At 34.1% G+C, this 25,096-nt stretch overlaps 1 protein-coding gene across 2 annotated transcripts in view; it reads right to left on the bottom strand.

The window, feature by feature from the left end:
- KIF6 (kinesin family member 6) overlaps positions 1-25,096 on the bottom strand; it is a 466,898-nt gene that overhangs the window by 393,881 nt on the left and 47,921 nt on the right. The gene's annotated exons all lie outside the window — the stretch shown is intronic.

Below are 25,096 nucleotides of genomic sequence, written 5' to 3'. Positions count from 1 at the left end.
CATGATCTAATCAGGGGACATACTGATGGGTACAGAGTCAAGAAGTCTTGGATTAGAAACCTGCCTCTAGCTAAGTTACTCTTGACAATCATGTATTTGTAGGTGACTTCCTAGAGTTTAACTACAAAGTCTAAAGCAAGTGACCAAAGAAATCATAAATCATTCAAATACAATAAGTCAAGTGATAGTTTTCCTTAAAATAAGAATTAACTTTGTCTTGTCTTCTAAATAATGCTTAATTTTGAATGCATATGATTATATAGACTGAGAACTTCTTTGACCAAGTTCTTAAAAAGTTCTATAGGAAAAAATCAAATGGAGAGAGATCACACTATGAACAGAATGTTTATTAAATGAAAGCTAATTTTTACAATATTTCTTTTTATATGTTAGGACAAAATCATCCAATAGCATCTTATCTCCAAAAGTACAATGTAGGGCAAAGAAATAATGTGATTCAGAACATAGATAGTTGCTTTACATGAAGTTTTTTCAGAAAGGTCACAAAAGGAGGTCATCCTCACTCAGAAACATTTATCTTTAAAGATGATCTCTTTGCAGATTAGAGCATTCTTCTCATAATAAAAATCAATTAGACACTAAGTTTTGTCAAAAAAAAATTTAAGTGATCTCAATAAAATACCTTAGGATTCTAGTAATATTTACAGCACATTTTTGTCTTGTGATTGGTGCCATTTTACTAATACATCGGCCTAGCAAACTTATGCAAACAGATATAAAATAGAAAAATTCCAATAAACATTGAGTTTCAAATTTAAACTTATAGGAAAGAGGCAAATTATGGTTCTCATAACAACATTAACTCACCCATTTTTCACATTTTAGATCTGTTGAGTGTAAATATATATTTAAGGACATTACAAAACTTGAAAGGGTCTATGTAAATTCTGATGTTGCTCAAATAAATTCTCAGATCCAATTAGATCTACATTTTTCTTGGATGGGACAATAGAGACACTTAAAAAGAAAAATTGCCATTATACATGTAATTTTTCAGTTTGTGTTTAGTTGAATTTATATGGTAATTTTTTTGTTTATAGAAAATCAGAAAACTAGAAAAATTATATACTTTTATTTACATATGGAAAAATATGTATCAACCTTAGATAAAGGGGAAAAAACCTTTTTACTATATAGTTATATATTTTTTAATATTAGAAATAGTTGCATCCATGCCCCACTGTTGCAAAACCTCAATAACACATTTTTAATCCTCTTTATCATTTGTTTTTCCTTTGTAAATCCTTAGTCAAGAAATCCTTTCATATATGAATTATCCAGTTTTTGAATTAGACAAGTTCTGAATTATCCACCCATCTTTAAACTTTTTTCTGAAAAATCACATTAATATTCATAAATGGGGACTGGGGCGAGGAGGAGGAGGTGGACACATGGCAATTGCAGTTGAGGCAGCGGCGGCAGCAGCAGGTAGCAGGAGTGGGAGCAGAGAACTGTGCCCTGCTGGCCGTTTGAGCCAGCCCCAGCCCGGGCTCCAGGCCCAGGCGCGGCTCCAGCTCCTCTCGGCCCAGCGCCAGGAATGGATCCCTTTACCTGTTTGATTCAGAGGCGACAGGTCCCAACACAGTGGGCACCAGACCACCGCAACCATGGGGAAGGGGGTTGGACGTAATAAATATGAGCCTGCAGTGGTGTTGGCGCATGGAGATTAAAAAAAAGGCCAATAAGGAGAAGGACATGGATGAACTTAAGAAAGAAAGTATCAATGGAAGATCATAAACTTAGCCTTTCCATGCTCCTACACTCCCTCCAGGGAAGAATGCTTGTGGTTTGAGACCTAATGAAATTTGGCAAATGGATGTGATCCATTATAAATATTTTGGTCATCAGTCTTTTATCCATGTTGTGATAGACACCTTTCAGGATTCACTTTTGCAATACCAGCAGAAAAAGAGACAGCCCGAGTGGTCACTGAATTCCTTATATAAGCATTTGCAATTATGGGTGTGCCACAACCAATAAAAATAGACAATGGACCTGCATATACTTCTAAACATTTTGCACACTTTTGTGCATAGTATAAGATTTTACACATCACTGGCATACCCTTTAATCCTCAAGGACAGGCAATAGTAGAGAGAAGAAACAGAGACATTAAGACACTCCTCTAAAAACAAAAGAAATGGGGGAGCCACAGGTAACCATAGAGAACTTCTAAGTCTAGCCCTTTATACCATTAAATTCTTAATCTTTGACAAAGATGCACTAGCTCCGGCAGACAGGTTTTATAACCCACTGGAAGGGCAGTGTCCAGTGCAGTTGTACTATGTTTAGATAATCGCCAGGTTATGTGGACAGACCCAGAAAATGGTGAATGGAAGGGACCAGATAGGTTAACTACTTGGGGGAGAGGGTTTGCTTGTATCTGTACAGATAGAGAAAGAATCAGATGGGTACCAACGAGCCATATTTACTTTGTTCATTGGAGAGAGACAGAGCAGACCCTTAAAATGAAGGAGAAGACCCAAGAAATATTGGGTGGTTCCGTTGCTAACTGTGCCCATCACTGAAAGGGCCTGGCAATTATGGCATTTGACTCGTGGACATCAAAAATTGTTGGACTTAAAAACCCTCAGGAATCATTGGGTTTTCTGAGAAATGATAAGACGGTTGCAGGACTTCAAAACCTGTAGGAATCATTGGATCCCCTAACATATAAAAAGACTGTTGTTCAAAAACTTGTGGGGATCATTGGATTCCCTGACATGTGAAGCAATGGACAATAGATTGGTTTTGGACTATCTCTTGGCTGCTAAAGAAGGCGTATGTGTGACTGATGTTAACATACCCTCCTTCTAAGACTTCGGGAAATCTTTTACAAGACTATGTTGATTTATATTCTTTGTTATATCACTACTTGCATGCATAATTCATGTTTGTTACACCTCATTAACCCTGCACTGACTGTGGAGAGAGTCATCACTAATAGCCTCTGCATTATTGCTATGTGCTTGTGTAATACCTCCCATGCTGATGGGTTTGTGCACACCTGTCTCTAATAAGGCCCTTCAGCCCAGAAACCTGCTAGCAACCCCTACTTCCCTTTGGTGCTTTGCATCTCCCTTCCTGAGATGTCGGGGGTGGGGGTGATCACCTCCTTTTTGGTGTTTTCACTTCCATTCCTGAGAAGTCAGGGATGGCATGATCACTTGTGTTCTAAAACAAAAGAAAGCCGGAGATGTAAAGGGCTAGAACTGAGCAGAAACACTTAACCATGATAACCTAGGCTTAAGGCTAATTACCAATTAGATAATTCTCTATTAATATGCTTGGAGGATGACCCTACTCAACTCTGTGCTGGCTCAATCTGTGGGTATGGACAAAGGAGGGGAAGAGAGAAATCAAGAGGGTGGAGTAGGAGAGACTGGATCAATTCTTTGGAGGTAGAGAGAGAGAAAGGATATGTGGAGATTCCTATATCTAATCTCCTAATGGTGTCCCCAAAAGACCAAGAATAAAGACTTGTTTATCCTGACTTCGGCTGATTCTAAGATATCCATGGTAGAGACTTACATGAACTGATGCTGAGTGAAATGAGCAGGACCAGAAGATCACTATTATACAATTCAACAACAATACTGTATGATGATCAGTTCTGATGGATGTGGCCATCTTCAACACTGAGATGAACCAAATCAGTTCCAATAGAGCAGTAATGAACTGAACCAGCAACACCCAGTGGAAGAACTCTGGGAGATGAGTATGAACAACTACATAGAATTCTCAATCCCTCTATTTTTGTCTGACTGCATTTTTGATTTCCTTCACAGGCTAATTGTACACTATTTCAAAGTCCATTTCTTTTTGTTCAGCAAAATAACTATATGGACATGTATACATATATTATATTTAACATATACTTTAACATATTTAACATGTGGTCAACCTGCCATCTGGAGGAGGGGGTGGGGGAAAAGGGAAAAAAATTGGAACAAAAGGTTTTGCAATTGTCAATGCTGAAAAATTACCTATGCATATATCTGGTAAATAAAAAGCTATAATTAAAAAAAAATAAAGTTCTGCCATTAAGTTTAGCTGAAGTTTACCTCCTTGTAAATTTTACCCATTGGTAGCATCCCAGCCCTCTAAAGAAATACAGAATATATTCAAATCCAGTCCCAAAAAATGATTAAGAGAAATACAAATAAATCTTAAGTCCATACATACTCTTTCAAAGTTGTTTAAAAAAACTTTGACAATAATTAATACTGAAAAAATTAATTGGATCTTAGTAATAAGAAGGCAACCTTGTAAAGTGAAATTTGTCTGGAAAAAATATAGTTATAATTACCACTGAATCACTAATATATCTTATCTACTGAATATGTGAATTTGAATTTTTTAGAGAGATGTTGCCAGATAATGAAACTTTTTAAAAAATGATGACTCAACAAAAAAAAATGAAGACTCATGAAATACATTTTCCACATTTTTTATTTTCTGAATGCCACCTTAAGATAAAGTAGAACTTATATGGTAGATAATAAGAAACATAAATATGTACAAACTGACTAATGTAGTGAGATAACTTCTGGAATAAATGATTACATATTTTAAAATATTGTTAAGCTGGTATTTTGTAAGTAACTTGAATATCATATATCTTCCTATATAATTTGCTCACATTTTTTACTTACTATTAGTATAGCCTTTGGATTTATGAAGTAAACAAAAAAATTATGCTTTTTCACACTCTCATTTAGATCTTATCAGAAGTTTAAAAACATATCTATGTACAAAAAATAATAGGCAACCCGTCAAAACAAACCAATTTAATATTTTAAAAGTTACTTTTTAATTTCTGTACAAAGCTTCTATTATGTAAACAAAGTCACATGCTATAAGTAACATTAAGCCCTTGGAATTAATTCCTAGAGAAAAAGGTCTCAAAAATTTTTCTTCATTCTTGAATACTAACATTAAATAATTTTCAATGAATGTTATACATAGAACATACATGGATATGTACAACATGGAAATTATCTACTAACATTAAAAACTGACCTGCACAATTCATCTAAATTCCATTTCTTTGAGGTGGCGAATCATTCCTTTCCTTTAGAATATTTTCCACATTTCACATAGGTCCCTTCTTGGTTTATTTTCTTTTGAAATTATTTATACCCATTTATGATCAGCTACTAACAAAACTTTAATTATAGTAACAAGAAAAACTCTTCTCTGTTTATTCTCAATTATGAGAACTCTTTTACTTGATCCTTCTACTTGTTTAGAGCTATTTCATAAAAATAAAGTTTAGTGGTATCTTGGTACTCATCTGCTTAGAAACTCATGGGTTTCATTATTTAGCATACTACATAGAGGAAAAAAGTGCTTCAGCACTTTACACTTGCTTGGCACTTATAGCACTTGGTTGTTGTCTTGGTTGAGCAGTGGGGATGTGAGGGTAGTCAGTTTACTTCCCAAACCTCCTTCCCACTGAGGCTGCCCCTGCTATATACTAGGTTGTGTATATTAGTAAGCTGGTCATGGGGCAATTCCTTCAGGACAATGTGGCTGCAGTGTAGAATCTTCCAGTTCAGGATCAGCAGGAGCAGCAGAGATGGCACTACACAGTGGAGGGTTGGGACCATAGCTTCCACCTCCATATCCAAGACCCTCCTTCCACGAAGGAAGCTTGGAAGCCAGATATAGAGGAAGAAAATAAAGGTTGTGCTCCTCTCAGAAAGTGAATTGGATCAAGAAGGCAGGAGCAAAAAGGCAAAAAGTGTTAAGTGACTTGCCTACGGTCAAATAGCCATTATCAAATAGCTAGATTTGAACTAATGTCTTCTAGAGTCACTTTGCCACCTAGCTGCCCAGAAGGAATTAACTCCATTTATATTCTCTCTGGAGTATTTGAGACATCAAAACATAAAATCCCAAGATACAGGAAATAAAAAGTGGATTCCCCTACCTATTAGGGTGGATATTCTCAGGGACTGCCCCTTGGAGGAGTGCCCCATTCTTGGAATAACTGATAATAAACCAACTTACTGCATACACTCCTGAGTTCTTTTTAGCTTTGTAGACTGGACTACCAAGAGGAATCTCTGGCTTTGTAGTGCATTTCTAACAATGACACTGTAGGGAATGTTGCTTCTGGGGTCCCACTTTGCCCAACTATGCTGGAGCCAAATACTGTAAGCCAGAATGTCATTGCCTGAGGTTGATCCATCAAAGTTGATGTCAGAAACAACAATACAGGATGGTTTGGGTCACCCCAATGTATTCTGTCTAGTCACACCAGAGATCTTTATCTCCATGGTAGGAAATTCTTCCTACTACTAGTCAATCCATTGAGGAATCCAAGAGCTCCTGACACTGAGAAGTCAAAAGGAAGTCAACATGACTAGTTTGGCTCAGCATTGATTTAGACAAGTTCACATGCTCTATTTGCCACATATATGTAATGATAGCTATTTCTCTTGAAGTGGGAGAGTTTTCCTCCTGATAAACAACTACTGTATCTAAAAGCATCATCCAAAGCAATATCAGGAGTATGAAAAACCAATCTTGCCTCATTTTCTTTTGCACTTCCCACTCTTCACTTCAAGGTCATTCAGTTCCAAACTTATACAAATATGGCATTTTTGAGGACTTGGCCTCTTTATTTCAGCATCATTTTTCAATTACTTTGCACATCAAAGACAAATTCAAATTAACACCTTCAAGATATTCATGAAGTACACTTTCAAAATCTTTATAAGTGAATTCTTAATACCCAGAACATGAAGTGAACCCTCTTGGGATATTCTCTTTTTTTATTAATTCACATGGATGGGGAAAAAATTGACCACTATGATTGGCTATTCTAGATTCACTTCATGTTTTTAAAAAAGATTCCTGCAGATCTTTTCTGATACTCCCAAGTACTAGTGCCTTTCTCTCTAATGTGTATTTATCTACCATGAACTTAGTTTTTATTTATTCTTTATACATTTACATATGCACATATCAATGTTATTGAGAGTGGTGCTACCAATCAACTAACATATATTTGAAACCTTGGGGTTATCTTTGATTTTTCCTCATCCTATGATTCCTAGAATTAGTTACTAATTTCATTTTCTTTGATATCCACAACAAAAGCTTCTCCTCCTCTCTATTCTCACTGCCAGGATCATATTACAGGCCTTCTCATTGATCTTTCAATTTCTCCTAGCCTTTTACAAATTCCAGTTTCCTTATTGCTGATAAACTAATCTTTCTATACATACATCTGGTCACATCAAATCTTTCACTTACATGGCTCTCTATTACTAACTGAACAAAGTTCCAATTCTTTTGCCTGGCATTTAAGTCCTTCCAATATTTGTTTACCCTATCCTACCAATATTCTCATATTATTACCCCTTCATTAGCCTTGCTGGATAACTTACCATTCCCAGAACAAACGCCTTGCTCCTTCTTCTGTCTGAAATGCTAGTACTCCCTCTTTTCCTTTTGAATGCCTATCCAGATATTACACTCCAAATCAAACATTACCCCCTCTTTAAAGTCTGTTCTGTACTCAGTATACCTTTCAAACTCCTTTGAAATTCATAGCTATTTATATGTCCCTATCATGTATGTGTTTTAGTTCTTTGTGTCCAATATTCTCCTGGTGATGCTATGTGGTTGTGAGTCATGGGGTGCTACAGTCTCAAGAATTAAAATTACAGGGCACTCAAAGGGCATAAGTGGTAGTCATGTAAGGAAGCAAAAACACATTAACAACAATGATTTGCATGTAAAATGTAGTATATAATACATTAAACTAAGGACATATACTATTGTAAAAATAGGAAAACTCGTCATTTGGCAAGAGTGAGGGATAATAGTTGTACCTCTCAAGTGTTATGCTGGCATTTAGAAAACATTAGAAAGACTTTGAGATGAAGACTTAAAACTATGGAGGATTTATAGAAGGACCAAAAGAGCATTAAGGAAGACAGAAGGGACAGATTTAAATATGTAGTAATAAAAGAGATACAAATATCAGGTGATCCCCCCCCAAAAAAAACATTAACTAAGCACCTACTATGTTATAAAAAAAAAACACAAAAAAACAAAAAACCAAACTATGATAGATAATGACGGGTAATGTTAAAGAGATCAGTTCCAGTAAAGAAAGAATCCAAGTGTTATCTAAGCTTTTTATCTACCCAAGCAACTAAAAAAATGTTCTGCACATAGGGATTAATAATTTCTTCTAATTTAATTTTTAAATGACTGTGATTTTATTTACTTCAATTACGTATAATGAATGTCTCTGCTAACAAAATATTGCCAAGGAGTACTTACTGGATCATCATTTCACTTCTCTTTTAAGGAAAAGGAGCAGAATGAAATCTTCCCAGACTACAACATATCCTTCTATAGGCCCAGCAGGAGACAAACTTTCCTTTCTTTCAAGTTCTTCCCCTCAGTTCTTCCCCTCCCGACAGTACAGAGGTAGGGACTCTTTGCCTAAATTACCAGCTCCCTTCCCATCTAGTTACCTTACCCTTCCTTCCAGAGTGCTACAGACTGATGTAACCACAGCAGTATACAATAGGCTTAATGATCTAGAGCATGCATTCTTAATCTCTGTGAACTTTGTTTTCAGCATTTTAGTTATTGCAACTGTTATGTTATATGCAATATAATTATGATCCTATGTATTTTAAAATATTATTTTGAGAAGGGGTCCATAGCCTTCACCTGAATACCAAAGGGGTTCAAGAGACAAAAAAAAGGTTAAGAGGTGTTGAGAAGCTTCTGATCTCAAGGAACCCCTGATTCAGTTGAAATATGACATATGGAAGGTTATGGAAATATTGATAAAATAAAATAATAGGGGGCATCGAAGTGGCACAGTGGATAGAGTACCAGTCTTGAAGTCAAGAGGACCTGAGTTCAAATCTGATCTCAGATACTTCCTAGCTGTGTGACCCTGAGCAAGTCACTTGACTCCAATTGCCTCAGCAAAACAAACAAAAAAACAAAACAAAACAAAAGATTATTAAATAAAACAAAATAAAATAATAGCTTGACTTATCCCCAAGTAAAACTTAACCATCAAGTGGAGAAGTAACTTTCCATTCAGTTAAATTCTATATAATCAAACAATTAGCCAAAGGCTTCCTTGTTTCCACTCTCTGAATATAATTATACACATGCAGAACAATCAGAATGTCATCTCTTATTAGAACAAGATAAATTTTAAAAGTATTAGTGAAATACTAAGAAATAATTTAAAAGAAAACAGGGAATTTTGAATTTAAACCTCCATGCTTGCTGATGGAAAGGGTGAGGGAAGAAAAGTGGAAGGAAGACTTCCTCTACCAGCCACTATGACTAGTATTTGGAAAAATGAATACAAGGGATAATATTATAAAATATATATATTATAAAAAAAAAAGAAAAAAAAAAAAAAAAAGAAAAAGTGGAAGGAAGACTTCCTCTACCAGCCACTATGACTAGTATAGCTATCCACTCGTCAGTGCTTTTTTACCTGTCTCTGGTAACCAGAGATATTAATCTCAGTGATGAGTCCACACAATACCATTCTTTTCTGTCTCTGGCATTCATCCATTCAAGCATCTCCTCTAATTACTGAGGGCCAATAATAAAAAAGGAATAAATCTTGCAGATCAGCATAATCCTACCCTGCTGCCCCAATTTTGTGATAATTCTATCTCATACACAATAGGCAGAAGGGAAAGAATTCATCCAAATAAATACTTATTCTACCTGCCTGTATGTGCATGTGTGTGTGTGTGTGTGTGTGTGTGTGTGTGTGTGTGTGTGTATGCATGCAAAACGTGAACTCTAAATTAGCTTATTCCCAGGATTTCCTAAAAAGAGCCCAACTTGTTCCTTTATTAATCATCATCAGGGCAGTTCTCCCTGACTGTTCTGTTTGTATGGAATAATGTGAAACCAGAATCTAATGTTAATCCATCTATCTGGGCTCCAACCTTTGAGACAACATTAAAATAGGAACTCGGTTTTCCCAGACTATCTAGTAGGCACCTTTAAAAACAGTCACAACATCTCAAGTCTCTATACACAACTTAAGTCACTCCTCATATCTGCCTTATTTCCCTTTCTTCCCCTCTGAGCTAGCAAATTCCTTTCTGGTTCCTCCCTATTATCCTAAGCCCTGTACGTCCCCTTACACTTCCAACTCCCCTGAGCCATAAAAGTCATGTTCCCCCAAAAGTAAGTGGCTCATTTATTTGTGATTCTGTCTTGCCTAGCCATATTTGTTTGAGCCCATGTGCTATTCACATAATAAAATAACAAATCTCCATTTCCTGTAATGGTTGCCTTGTTATAGTTGCTCCATGTCATGAACCAAATCTCTATTATACCATTTTTCTAATATTCTTTTACAATTATGCTCTCCCAAATCTGTTTTATATTTTGCTCCATATTAATCACTTCTGGTGCTTTTATAATACTACACACACACACACACACACACACACACACACACACACACAGGTGTTATATTCACACATAGAAACATTCAAATAAGTTATGATTAATAAATTAAAATCTTGTAACATGAATATTGTTAGAGAACTTGAAAGTTATTTCTTAAGTAGGTTAATAATTTTCTCTAAATTCTTACTATTTTCTCTAGGTTTACTCACCAAGATGGTGAGGAATAAAAGAGAGGAATAGTATAAATAATGGCATTCAAAAAGTATAAGAAGAGAATATGTTAAGTTCCCGTCTGGAAATTAAATCAATATCAGACATTTGGGTTTACCCTAGTCCTTTGAAGAAAAAGAGGAACTTTTGAAAAAGGCTACATATGGAAGATAACTGAAAAAAAAAAAAATGAAGGCACAGGAGCAGGTCAGGAGGAAGGTCATTAGAATTCGCTGAAATTTGGACAAACTCACCTGGTATCATTATGCACAAGAATGTTAGACTAGGTTCAATAAATATTTCCTTTAAGTATATAAAAATTAGGTTGAGTTTGGTCAAAATTGGGCATAGTACTGAGATGCGTTATGGTTTGTGAGGTAGAAACCTCAGAGTTCCCACTGTATTTCATTTAGTGACTCCCACCTTCCATCATAGTTAGAGCCAAACCCAAAGCAATTCCAAAGGGAACAAAATCAAAGGGACCTAGAAATTCCCATGAGCCAAAACCACTGAATTTCACACAAATCTGAAGGAGCTATAGCAGACCTCTTCAGAAACTTGAGCCAAATTTCCCTAAACCTCAAACATGCCAGGGTATAGTTTAATTTGAAAGATGAGCAAAGGACTAGACTTAAAAAAAAAAAAAAAAAAACTTTAAACAGCTCAAACTTCCACTAGATTTTATAGTCTTTGTAATAAACAAAAATTAGTACTAACAAATTAGACTGAGTTACATATTCTTAATTATATGCTGTGGAATCATGCAATAATATGATTTCCCAGGCCCTCAGCCCTGCCCCACCCCTACCCCACCCCTACTCCTCATAAAATTTGCATATGAATGGTCAACAACCTTAAGGCAATAACTTCTAGAAAGGAACACAGCAGAGTGTACATGATGAAATAACACAATGGGATATATTTATCACTAGCATCATTGTGAGGTTAAAAAAATTTTGACACAAATATCAGTCAAAAGACAAAATCACTATGATACTACTATGAAAACAAAACAAGCAAGGACAAAGGAGACCAGTCATGCACTTGATTCATGGAAGCACTGTTTTGAGTGGAAAAAAATAGTGTGTATTCAGATGTGTTTATTTTTACTTGAAAATTAGAGATGAACTCAATAGCAATGCTGCCCTGTTCAACCACAGCATAACTAATCAGAGAATAGTACTCCTTTTCTGGGCATATTTTAATAAGCTGTCAAGCTCCTGAACCTGATTACAGGAACATGCTCCAAGTAGTGTTGGGAGGGAAAGAAGAGAATAATCTCAGAAAATACAAACATTAGTCACTGGATTTTAGAGTTGAAAAATCCCTTCTTAGAACTTATTTAGCTCAGCAACCTCATTTTACAGATGAGTAAACTAAGACCTGGAATGTGACAAAACAAACTCAAGATGATACAGGTTTGGTAAGCAGCAAAATCAAGATTTCTTAATGATCAAATTAATGACTTTTTTCCTATTCTCATTGTCCTTGATGGTTCTGTAGACTTTCACACTGCTGATCACCTCCTCCTCCTTCATATTTTCTTCTCTCTAGGTTTCAGGATACCACTCTTTCCTGGTTCACATTCTACCATATACCTTATTCACTCTCATATACTCTTCAATGCAGTAACACTGGCTTTCTGGCTGTTCCTCCTACAAGATACTTTACCTCTAAGCATTTTTATTGGCTGTCCCCCATGCATCTTCACCTCTTCATTTCCCTAGAATTCCTTTATGTCACAGATAAAATTCCATTTTCTGCAAGAAGCCTTTTCTTATTCCCTTTAATGCTGGTACCTTCCTTCTGTAATTATCTCCAATTTATCCCATATATATCTTGTATGAATATACTGGCATGCATGGGGTCTTCCCCATTAGACTGAGGGCAAGGACTATTTTATGTTTCTTTATATCCCCAGAGCTCAACACGATGCCTAGCACAAAGCAGGCACTATTAGTCCAAAATATTGTTAGCCCATGTAAGGCCAGAGAAATAAATTTATTGACATATCCCTGCTCCATTCTCCCAGGAAACAAAGAACAAAGAAAATACACTAATTGTTACAAATACCGTATAGTGGTTATCCAGGAACAGGCAACCTTTTAGCTTACTCTGGTGTCTCCTTCTTTCTTTACATTTTTTAGAATGTATTTATGATTTCTCATGTCATTTTAAAAATTAATTTTTAATTAACAGATATCAATTTCTCTATTCCAGTGGGAGTTTAAAAAAAAAAAGGAAAACAAAATCCTTGTGATAAATATGCATTTAATACTATGTATTATTTCCCTTGAAATTCTTGACTTTTTGCTTCTATATGAATTTTGTTATTATTTCTTCTAGTTCTTTAAGGTAATCCTAAGGTAGTTTGCATTACATTAAATTAATGAATTATATAGCATTGTCATTTGAGTTATGTTGACTTGCCCTATCTATGAACAATTAATATTTGCCCAATTGTTTAGTTCTTTAGTAGTTGTTTGGAGAAAAGATTATAGGTCAGATACAGGAATATCATTTAGGAGACTTTTGAAACTCTGTTAGAAGTTATATCTGCCCAGCCTATGATGGTTTTAGTAGAATAAAGAGAAAGAGATGGATTTAGGAGATATTTGAAAAGATAGAACGGATATAAGCCTTGGAAAATGAATAGGAATAGCAAGAGTAAAAAGTTAGAAATTGCCTTAATATCGAAGGAGGGCGGTACCTTTGACAAAACACCAAAAGCTAGAGTTAGATGAATTTTGAGGGAAAAAACCAAGGAGTTCTATTTTGGGATATGCTAAATGTGAAATACCATGTTGAGTTTAAGATGACTCCCCTAATCTCACACCTAACTAAACAATGCTTTAACCTTTATTGCAAATGGGTTACACAATGAATTTAAATCACTAATTACTGAACATCTACATTATTCCTGGATATATTTTAATCCTGTCCACTCACATTTTTAGTCATGTCATTCATCCCACATTATATCCCTCTGTTGCCTTCCCTTTTTCTAAATTCTATCCATTTTTATAGGTCCAGTTTAAGCCATAAATCCTCTACAAAGCCTTCTTCGATTACTTCAGCCTAGTCCACATTCATTTTTCCTTTCCTGGATTCCTATTGCAATTATGACCAATTCTACACAGTTTATTACTTAATTATTCTCTGTTAATTCTATTTACTTAATGATACAATTTTCTTAATTATACTTAAATCCTTTATGTGTTTAGATCTCACATATGCTAATTTTGTCTTCTTAATTAGACAGTAAGTTCCTTAAGGTCATTTATATATCCTTCATAGAGCTTATTACAGTTCTGGTCAAATAGTCTCTGCTAAAATATGTTGACCATATCTATCTTTAAAGAGTTCAATACTAGTCTAATAATCTAAGCAAGATAAAACATACATGTAATCAACTTATTGAGTCACTCAACTAGCCTTTACTAATCATTTACAATGCACCTGGCAAAATTTTCTGCAAAATTTGGTGTTTGAGCAAAGAGTTCTAAGAGACAGAGAATCACAAGTTAGCTAGCTAGCAGATAGGTTAGCTAGTGCAAAGCAAAGAAATGAAAAATGGAACACCATATGCAAGGAAGAATAAAGAGGATCATGTAGTTAAGATTACAGAGTGCATTTTCAATCAAAAATATTGAAAAAATAATAAGAGACCAGGTCATGAGAGCTTTAAATGATAAACAGAAGTCACTTTATTTGATTCTTGAGGTAGTAGGGAGTTACTAAAGTTTATTAAAAGAAATGTTCACAGACTTTGAAGCTACCCTGTGACAAAAAGTGAATCATTTTTATTTGTTTTCCTCTGTAGACATATCTGCATAATGTAAATTGTGGTGTGTATAATATAGACAGATAGATAGACATAAGTTGGTAAGTTGTCTCAATGAACTCACTTGTTTATTCATAGTATGATTACTTCATCCCCTTCCCACAAGAATCTTAGTTTCAACTTCACTACTCTGATATTAATAGGTAAGTTTTTGAGTTATCCAGTCAAGAGTCCTGGCCTTCAAGCCATTTCCAATCATTTTCTCAGCACAAGTATATATGGATCTCCCAAGATCCCCCAGAAATTCTGTTTTTAGCACTCTTTGTTTATTATCTTACCGCTCTAGAATATTATTTATAATACAAGCTCCTTGATAGCCGAGGACTATCTTGCTGGCTACTTAACACAGTGACTGGCATATAATAAATGCTCAATAAATGCTCTGTCTACTTAGCCTATTTAAACATTAGAGGAAACTAGATAGCAAAATGAAAAGAATGCTAGGCCTGGAATAAGGGTTATCTAAGTTCAAAGCCTATCTTAAACACTTACTAGTTATTTGATTCCTAAATATCTGTTTGCCTCATTTCCTTCAACTGTGCAATAAAGATAATGATAACCTACTTCAAAGGACTGCTATGAGGATCAAATAAGACAATAATTGCAAAGCCTAGTGCCTGGAACATAGTAGGTGCTTAATAAATGATTTTTCCTTTCTTCATTCAGGTCTCTAAGTTTTCCTCATATTTTCTTTATTCACTGCCCTTTCTACTAAATTGTAGTCTATTAAAGATTTGTGGCTTTTTACATCAGTTTATAAAATTACTTTATATCTTAATCCATGACCAGTATACTGAGCAATATATGTATTCTTTAAATTGTTCTTTCAGAAGTCATCATAGGTCAATTATCAATCATCTCCTATAACTTACTCATTTCTATATCTTCCCTCTTGCTTATCTTTTTGTTGCATTTACTCAGCTTTGAAAGAGGAAAAATAAAATTTCCTATTTTTCTACAATCAACATAAGTTTTCAATTTATCTGACCTTTGTTTAAAGAATTTAACTATTTGCTTCAAATACTTTTAGGCAATGATAATGATTTCTTTATGATTTCAAAAAAGTATTATGTTCAGATTTTCTTTCTCATAATACTTTTCTGAATAGACCTATTAATCTTTAGTGTATTGTAACATTTTATCTTCAAGTTTTGTCTTTGTTTTTCTACCAATCCTACTCTTGAAATTTTTGCTTCATTCTCCCCCCCACCCAATTCTGCATTTTTTCTATTACAGTTCTATTATTTTCTTTTTCAGGAATAGAAGCATCAGTAGAGAAAATGTCAAACTGCCTTTGCAGCCTGGCTCTTACTGGAATATGGACAAGGAATTAATTACGAAAATGAGTGCCTAAAACTGCAACATCCAGGAGCTTCACAGGCTACTGCATTTACAGTATGGGTGAAATAGAGAGACCTCTTCTCAAAAAACAAACAAACAAAATAACTTGTTCATCTGTTCATCTGTTCAACCTAGAAAGAAAGACCTGGAACTAAAATCAGTTACTATTCAGATGGGGGTCCATCCAAATTGTGAGATTGAACTATACCAAAGCAGATTGGTCATAAGAAGTACAGGATCATAGGGAGGTGGCAGAAACTATCTAAAAAGGGATAAAAGAGTAGTTATCATTTGAGCATTCTTATTGATTTAGCTAACTTTGCAAGAGTAAATCCTCCAAGCTGATGAAACTCTATAATCTGACAAAAACTGAGTTAATAAGCCCATTAGACCACATCATCACTAGTTGTTCTTCTAAAGAATAATAAAGAAAACTTCTATTGCAATATCCCAAACTCCATAGCACTGAAAGCCTATCATCCATCCTTTGATTCCCTTGTGAAGAAAAATCATTCCCTAAGAGGTACTATCACAGGGGAGAGACTTGAAGCTCTTTTCCTACTATTTCTGGTTCCCAATTCTTATCCTATTTTCTACTGATTAATAAAAATGATATTATTACCTCCCATTTATATAACTTAAAAAAAAGTAATGAAAATTCAAGTGCAAAAATGTAATCAAAAAATCAAAGCAGGTATAAGCAAAATTGAAAAAAAAAAGTAGAATCTTTTAAAAACAAACTAATAGCTAATTTGATCAAAGAAAAAATGAAACTGCCATACTCAAAAATGAAAAAAGGATAATTCACAACAAATGAAGAGAAAATAGGAGAATTTTAAAGAAATTAATATGCCTAATTTTATGTTAAGAAAATTGATCATTTAAATTAATGCATATTCATGTGCACATATTTAGACATATCAGTGAAATTTACAGAACATGAGATAAAGAATTTAAGCCCAAATTTAATTTAAGCCAATCTCAGAAAATGACACTTAACAAATCTTAAATAATCTTACAAAGGAAAAACAAAAAACTCAACTTACAGATGGATTTGTAAGTGAATTTTACTGAACAATTAAAAGATAAGTCTAATATTATATAAATTATTTGCAAAAATAGAAAATTAAGAATACATTTTAAAATTTTAATTCATTTATACATTTAGAAATTTAACATAGAGAAAAATAATAGACTGATATCTTTAATGAATATCTATGCAAAAGACTGAATAAAATATTAACATAAAAGCTACCCGAAGATTTTAATAAGATTATGTTCTATGAAAGTGTTGTATTTATATCACATATGTAGGGTTGGTTAAATAAAGTACATTAACATAATATGCCATATTAGCAACAATAAAATCATGTTATAATAAATGATGCAGAAATATTTTCAAGGTTTGTGGTTTTTTTAATGCAACTCATTTAAAAATATTAAAAAGGATTGGAATAAATGGAAAGTACTTTAATATAAGAAATTGTACCCTATCCAAAATAAAGAAATCTGTATTGAAAAAAAAAAAAACATTATAGACCTTTTTGGTAAGATCAAGGATAAAAGCAAGAATATCAACTGAGAGTTCTACTATTTTAAGTATTTCTAGAAATGTTAAAATGTAGAAATAAGATGAGAAAAATACATTGATGAAATAAATACAGATAGAGAAGAAAAAGAAGATCATGTTTGTAGACAATATAATAGTTTATTTAAAGAACCTTAAAAATTGAAAGTAATTGAAATAATAATTTCAGGAAAAATGGAATATAAAATAAGCTCACAAAAGTAAAAACATTTCTTTATATTACTAATAAAACTCATAATGAAGAAACAGAAAAACAATTCCATTTAAAATAACTTCTAAATGTATAAAGTATCTAAAAACATATCTACTCTGATACGCATAGAAACTATAAAAGTACACTTATAAAACACCCATTATAGAAATAAAGATTTGAATTACTCAACAGATATGGATTACTAATTTTTGAGCATGAAAATATAATAAAAGTGGCAAAAGCTTAAATAATTTACAATTTTAGTAACATATCAATGAAATAACCAAGAATGTTATGAAACCAGACAAAATAATAACTAAAATCTTTTAGAGGAATGAATAAAAATTAGAAATGTTGGTCAACTGAATTGATTAGGGACTTTTAGGAACTGATTAGACCCAGAATGAATCAATCTTATAAAATAGCACCACGTTCTATAGACCCAAAGGGAAGGTTCTGTTTTCAAAGAGTGATACTGCCACACAGTGATAATAGCCACGAAAGGGGACAAATGTCATTGGGAAAAACATAAAGGATGCTCCATTTGCTCCCTGTTTCACTATTATCTGCAATAACATGGGTAATTTAGTGGTATAGACAGAACAAATCACATATTGTGATTCCCAATAGAAAGCCATTTAAGATTCAGATTTATATGGAGTTTAGAAAAAGAGTTGATGTGGCACTAATAGGAAACTATTCTGTTACCCCTGGGGCAAAGCAATGGTATTAGTTTAGATGTCTGAAATCAGGCTGTTTTCTAATTTAGCTAATAAGGAATGAGAAATGAGATACCACAACAACAAGTGCCTGAGGAAGGGAGCAATGAATGCTCAGTCTGCAAGTCAATTGAGCCTTAGCAAGCATGCATCCTGGGCACTGAGGTCATAAACAGTCAAAACTGGTCGGACCAATTCCCAGCAAGGAACTGGCTACTGGTATAAAGATTCCCTAGTTAGGAAAAATATTTTGTTAAACTATAAAATAATTTGGTAAAAATTAGGATTGAATCCACATTCATATTATATTCCAAGTGGCAAGGATAGCGCCGATTTAGATCACAAGCTCATTGTTGCAAAATATTATAGAGGAAGATGATAGAAGATAATGACTAGTACATGGAACAGAAAATATTACTTTAAAAAGCTCAGGGAAAGACCAATTTAGCATCAATTAAATAACTACTTATTTGTTGAATGCCTTCTTTTTGCATTCTACCATATTTGATGCTGAGAAAGACAAAACAGAATCCTGAGCTACACCAAGCTAAAGCTATATGCACTGTCTGATGCTAATGTGGAAAGTCTCCAGCAAGAGGGGGCTATCAGGATGTGTAGGGAGGAATAAATTGATCTAAGTCAGAAAGGGGAGTGAGTCAAAGATTCTATGTTGATCAGCAGTGGTATCAAACCCATGAATGGCAACTATACTTCCAATATTGGTGAGATAGAAAGATCCAATTTAAAAAAAAAAATCCTGTATACTCTGTCTTGGTGACCTCATCAGTTCTCATTATTTTTATGCAAATGACTCCTAGATCTATATATTCAACCCAATTTTTCCTCTGAGCTTTATATCTGAACTTTTATTACTTTATATCTGAACTATTATTACCGAATACCCGTTGGACACTTTCATCTGGATACTTCTTCTTTTTACCCCCAAACCCATATATATTCCAAAATTCCTTCTTTCTCTTGAAACACCACCATTTTTTCTCATTTCCCAGATTAATAACTTTTTTTTTACTATCCTTAATTCTTCATTTTCCTTCTCTCCATATATCCAGTCAGTTTCCAGTTCTTACCTTTCCTATCTCTACCACATCCTTTATATGGCAACCTTTCTCTGAATTCATATATAATCTCTTAATATAGGCCTCTAAGGAGAATTTACATTCTATCAGGAGAGATAAATAGAATGATATACATATATGGAATATTAAAGATTAGCACAGTGTTTTATGTATAAGTATTTGATAAATGAATGCTTATTAACTAATTGCTAATTCTCTAACTAGGCTCAACATCAGTTATGTCTCATTTTTGTCACCTGGCAATACAAATAAGTTCTAGCATTATAATAAGTTCCACTGGAACACTCTAAATACGTCTTATGAATTCTTTATCTTGGACTCTCACCCATATTCACATTAGATACAAAAAAACAGGTAAAATTTCTAGAATGATAAATATAGGAAGAAGTGATTATTTTAAAAAGGTAGGTTAGGAAATATCCATTATTTTTCTTCCAATTAGAAAAGTTTCTAGGAGGAAAGATTTAATTGAATATAGGAATAAGATTAAAAAAAAATTGATGGTAGTGATAGTTCTTAGGTTAAAAAATACATCATGGACTTCCCTACCTTGGCCTGATTTCTATTTCCCTTGCTTCCCATGAATTTGAATATTTTTCTTCTTTTGTTGAATTTATCTTTTGTTGATTTATATGTATCTCACAAGAAAATATAAGCCAGATTCAATAAGAGTGAATTCAACTTTCAAGTATTGAAGTTTACACTTAGACAAAGCTCAAGCCCTCTTTTAAAATCTTTTGTTTTCAAGTATTAACAGTATGTTTGTTTTTGAACTTTTGTAAGATTTGACTTCAGAACATCTCTGTAAGTAAACATTCTTTTTAAGTATGGATAACAGAAAAAGGAGACTTGTTAATTAAAAGAAAAATAGTTCAATTGATACCTTTTCCACTTCTTAACAGAGATATGGCATAAAACTATTTTTGAAATGTGTTTCAGCTTCCCAGATCCAGCAAGATCTCCAATGTAGAGAGAACAGTGAAAATTCCAATAGAATATGAATTCCTGAAGGGTGGTATTTTGTTCTTGTATTTAAAATCTCAGTGCCTAGAAGAACGCCTTGTATATAGTAGAAACAATACATGTTTGTTAAATAAAATGAACTTTCAATTCAAGATGATGATGCATAATTTTTTCAGAAATGATACCTTATAAAATATACACAATACAATTTTATTTGTATAGATGTTCCAAAGTGCTGTGCTCAAAATATGTAATTGTGTAACATAAATGTAAAATTAACATTTGATTAATGTAAAGTTAACATTTTTACCAACAAGTGTTGTAAAACTCAAATCCACTTTTTTAAAAATTTGAAAATATACAGAATAAGTCTGTGAAAAATAAATCTTACAAATAGGATTCCTAAGCCTAGGAGGCTGTTTTTAGGAAATGAAAGTAATTATATTTCTTTCAAAATTAAATTTCAGATCAACAATTTCAGTTTGGTTCTCTAATTTTGCATTTTTTACCTACAGCACCATTAAACTGGATTCTAAGCACTTAAAAGAATAGTTCACTGCAAATAGATCTTGAAATTTTTCTGTGTTCCAACCACCCATTGTAAAAAAAAAAAATACCACTGTGATATGTTTGTCAAGAATGAAGCTTCCCCACTGTCTAAAGGCACAAAACCGTAACTATAAAAAGCTATTCACTCAAGTGTACCACTTATGACAACAAGTCAAGAACACCTGAACCTGAAATTATATCTTCCTTTTTGGAACTCCTAGAAAAAACAAATGCATTATGGTAAACATACAGTGAATTCCTAAATCTAGTACATTTACATATTCTGTAGCTCTAGAAAATTCTAATGTTATAAAAGCACCAAAGGTAAAAATGTAGAGGTAAAAAATGTAAAGGTGGAAATGTAGAGTAATTATCATAGGCAGCTAGATGATACAGTGGATAGAGTGCTGCACCTGGGATTAGAAAGACTGAATTAAAATTCAATAATACTAAATACTTACTAGCTGTGTGATCTTGGAAGAGTCATTTAAACTATACCTACCTCTGTTTTCTCATGTGAAAAATGAGGATAATAATAGCATCTCCCTCTTAGAGTTGTTTCTAGGATCAGATGAAATTGAATTTGTAAAGCACTTTGCAAACATTAAAGCACTAAATAAATGTTAGCTATTATTGTTGTTGTTATAGTAATTATAATAATTATTATTCTCTGTACTCTAATATGAAGGTAGAATCTTAGTAGTTATCTAAATAATTAAGCTTGGTAATGTCTGTGTTAGAATTATAACAAATCACCGAACAGCACATTTTATTAATAAGCTATATCAACAAAGTGCAGCTGCACTCAATGGTAGCACCACAAAATATGCCTGACAAGCTGGAAAATGTGACCAAGAACACCACAGCTGAATGCTAAGGACAATGAACAAAGAATAATGAATGATACACAAAGAAGGGGTGGAAAAAAGACCCATTCTCCCTTCCCCTTTGGAACTCTCCTTCCCGCCCCCCCCCAGAAAAAGAAAAAAAAAACTTCATACGAAATGATTACATCAGGGATTGTTTTTTGTCCTTCCTTCTCAAACAGAAAGACCCTGACATCAGGGAGGTGACATCATGACATGTAAGTGAATTGGATTTAAGTGAGGGAGGCTGTGCAAGGTCACCTGCTTCACTTTCCCCTCCAGACCCATCTGGGTCCAATGGTAAGATATAGATCAGGATGACTAAAGATGGTCCTGGATACAGTAGGGCAATGCATTTCACTAGAGGTCTTCAAGCAGAGAAAGCAGGCTGATATACAGTTTGTCAAATTTAGATATCATTAAATTAGACATCCTTTATTACTATTAATATTCAATGATTATAGTATTTCCAGGGTTTTTAAGCACTTTGCTTGTATTAGTCATTTGCTTCAACTTTGTGATGGAGTAGAAACATATAGTAGGTAATAGATATAGTGTTGGGACTTGGACACAGGGAGAGTTGAGTTCATGTTCAGCCTTAGGCATTTATTAGCTAAATGATCCTGGGCAATTCACTTAGTCTTTATTTGATTCCTCTGTAAAATGGGAATGATAATAGCACCTATATTTCAAAAGTGTCGTTAGGATTGAATGAAAATAATTGTAATACACTCAGCATAGCACCTGGCACATAAAAAATGCTATATAACTGTTAACTATTATGTGTGGGATGAGCACATGCAGGCTTGAAGCTTGGCCCCCTGGTTGATAGACAGCACACTAAAATGAGGAGAACAAAGATGGTTAGGTGCAAGATAGTGAATCTTATTTCTCTTTCCAATCATTTGCATTTGGAGGGGCTTTGGTATCCAGTTTCCCTTTGGAGACATCCAAACATTTATGAGGCATTTACTACTTGTCAAGTATTGTATTAGGTATTAGGGATACAAAGAAAGAGTTTCTTTACTGAAGACACTGAGATGTAGTTTGATTCATGCACCTGATCTCAAGGGACAGAGAGTAGTGATGGGGAGGCAGACAGAGAAGGGATCCATGATTATAGCTGTCAAGGAACCCAGCAGTTATTGTATTCATGAATGCAGTGTGACTGAAAGGATCTGTGGGTAAAAGAATTGCTATTTATTCAGTTCCCAATCAGAAGCAAACAAGAACCGCACTCCTGGGGTTTGGATCACATTGCTACTTGAGATGATTGGCATGAGGACTGAATAAGTATTGTTGTCTGGGATATGCTAAAGAATGTGTATGAGTGCTATGATATCACTGTACTGCTATTTTTTAAAACTAATTTAATTAAAACTTTCTAAAGTAATTTAACTTGGTGATTGTGATTTAGTGAAACACAGTTCATAAAGATGAAGACAAGACAAACAGACATAGAGAGGCAATCTAAGGACTAATTATGTGCCAGCTACAAGTTATTGTGAGCATTAAGATACAAATAAAAGCTAGACAGTTTCTGCCTCAAGCAGCTTACATTCTAATGAAGGAAAATATCACATAAAAGAGAACTGGAAGGGCAATGGAAGAAAAGGAAAATAGAACTAATGGAATGGGAAGAAAATGGCTTGGAAATGTTTTGGAGGCCTGAATCCTGGTCAGATAAGGTCAAAGTTCATTAATTAAAGCCTACTGGAGACTTCTTAGTGGATAAATCCAGTGTTGGGAGGATTGGTGAATAAGACTAATAGATAGTGAGAAGAATGTACTGTTTAAATTTGTTTGTCTTAAAGCAAAAAAGGTTCTAAGGTGGCAGGCTATGGTGACTTTAAGTGAAGTTTAGCAAAGGAAAATAAAGTTGACACAGGAAAAGATTCCCTGAGGCAAAATTTAAAGAAGTCATAAATGGCATAAATTATTCATTTCCTCATCTTTGTCCTTTGCCCTCTGCACTTCCAGAAAGTCAGGGCTTCTGAGAAAGCAAAGTATAAGTGTTCCACAGGTCTGCCCCATCCAGGCTTCACCCCCGCATTCCACAGACAGGCTCTTCAATCCCCCTTCTATTCACCAAGGTGAGGACAATCTGAAAGGACTTGGGTGGGTGATGGGGGAACATATTAGAAGTAGAAAGACTGACAATTTGTGAAAAGTAGGTCATTGTAAAAAAGAAAGAAAGAAAGAAAGAAAGAAAGAAAGAAAGAAAGAAAGAAAGAAAGAAAGAAAGAAAGAAAGAAAGAAAGAAAGAAAGAAAGAAAGAAAGAAAGAAAGAAAGAAAGAAAGAAAGAAAGAAAGAAAGAAAGAAGGAAAGAAAGAAAGAAAGAAAGAAAGAAAAAAATTTGAAATGCCTTAAGATTTTTTAAAAAAAGCTAAATTTGGGAAATGTGTGATATAAAGAAGAGAAGCACGAGACAGTACTCAAGTACTTTTCTTACATTGAAGAAGGTGAAGGAAGAGGGTAGTAAACTAGGCAGAGATAGGTCGGTGGTTCTTTTCTGCCTGTTTGTCTGTCTCTCTCTCTCCCCTCCCTACAAAGTGCCAAGGTTGGATCTGTAGTTAATGAATTTGCCTACTCAATGCTGTGTTAAAACAAAATCTTTATTGATTAGGAAAGGGACACAGCAGGGTTGGTGGGCAAAAGGCCTCAGGGAGAAAAGCCTATTGCCAGGAATAGAATGTTGGAACTTCATTTTATACACAAACAAGATCATAAAACAGAGTTTGTATTTACAAAGGACTTTTCTGCTTCCTTTGAATATAGAGAAGTTTGTATATCAAGGGGGTTTCTCAGGAGGCTGTAAATCCTTTGAAGTTTGTATAAGAAAGGGATTTCTCTTTAGGATGTAAGATTCTGTTAATCATTTGCATACTGGGCTATCTGCTTTGACCTCTTCAACATGACTATGGACAGGTAGTTTAATTTCTCTAGGTCTCATTTCTGTTTCTTTTTTCATCTGTAAAATACAGATAATAAATCTTGTACTGTCTATATCTCTTTTGTCTTGTATTTGAATTGTTTTGGGCAACTAAATGGCATGGTGGACAGAGTATTAGGCCTAGAAATCAGGAAGACCTGAGTTCAAAACTGACCTCAGACATTTATTAGCTGCATGATCCTGGGCAAGTCACTGAACCCTGCTTTTTCCTTAGCAGTAAAATGAGCCAAAGATGGAAATGGCAAAACACTTCAATATCTTTGACAAGAAAACCCCAAATGAGGGTCACAAAAAGTTGTATACAAAGAATTGAACAA

The sequence above is a fragment of the Sminthopsis crassicaudata genome, chromosome 4, assembly GCF_048593235.1.
Source record: "Sminthopsis crassicaudata isolate SCR6 chromosome 4, ASM4859323v1, whole genome shotgun sequence".
Lineage (NCBI taxonomy): Eukaryota > Metazoa > Chordata > Mammalia > Dasyuromorphia > Dasyuridae > Sminthopsis > Sminthopsis crassicaudata.
This window is presented reverse-complemented; position numbering and strand designations above follow the sequence as displayed.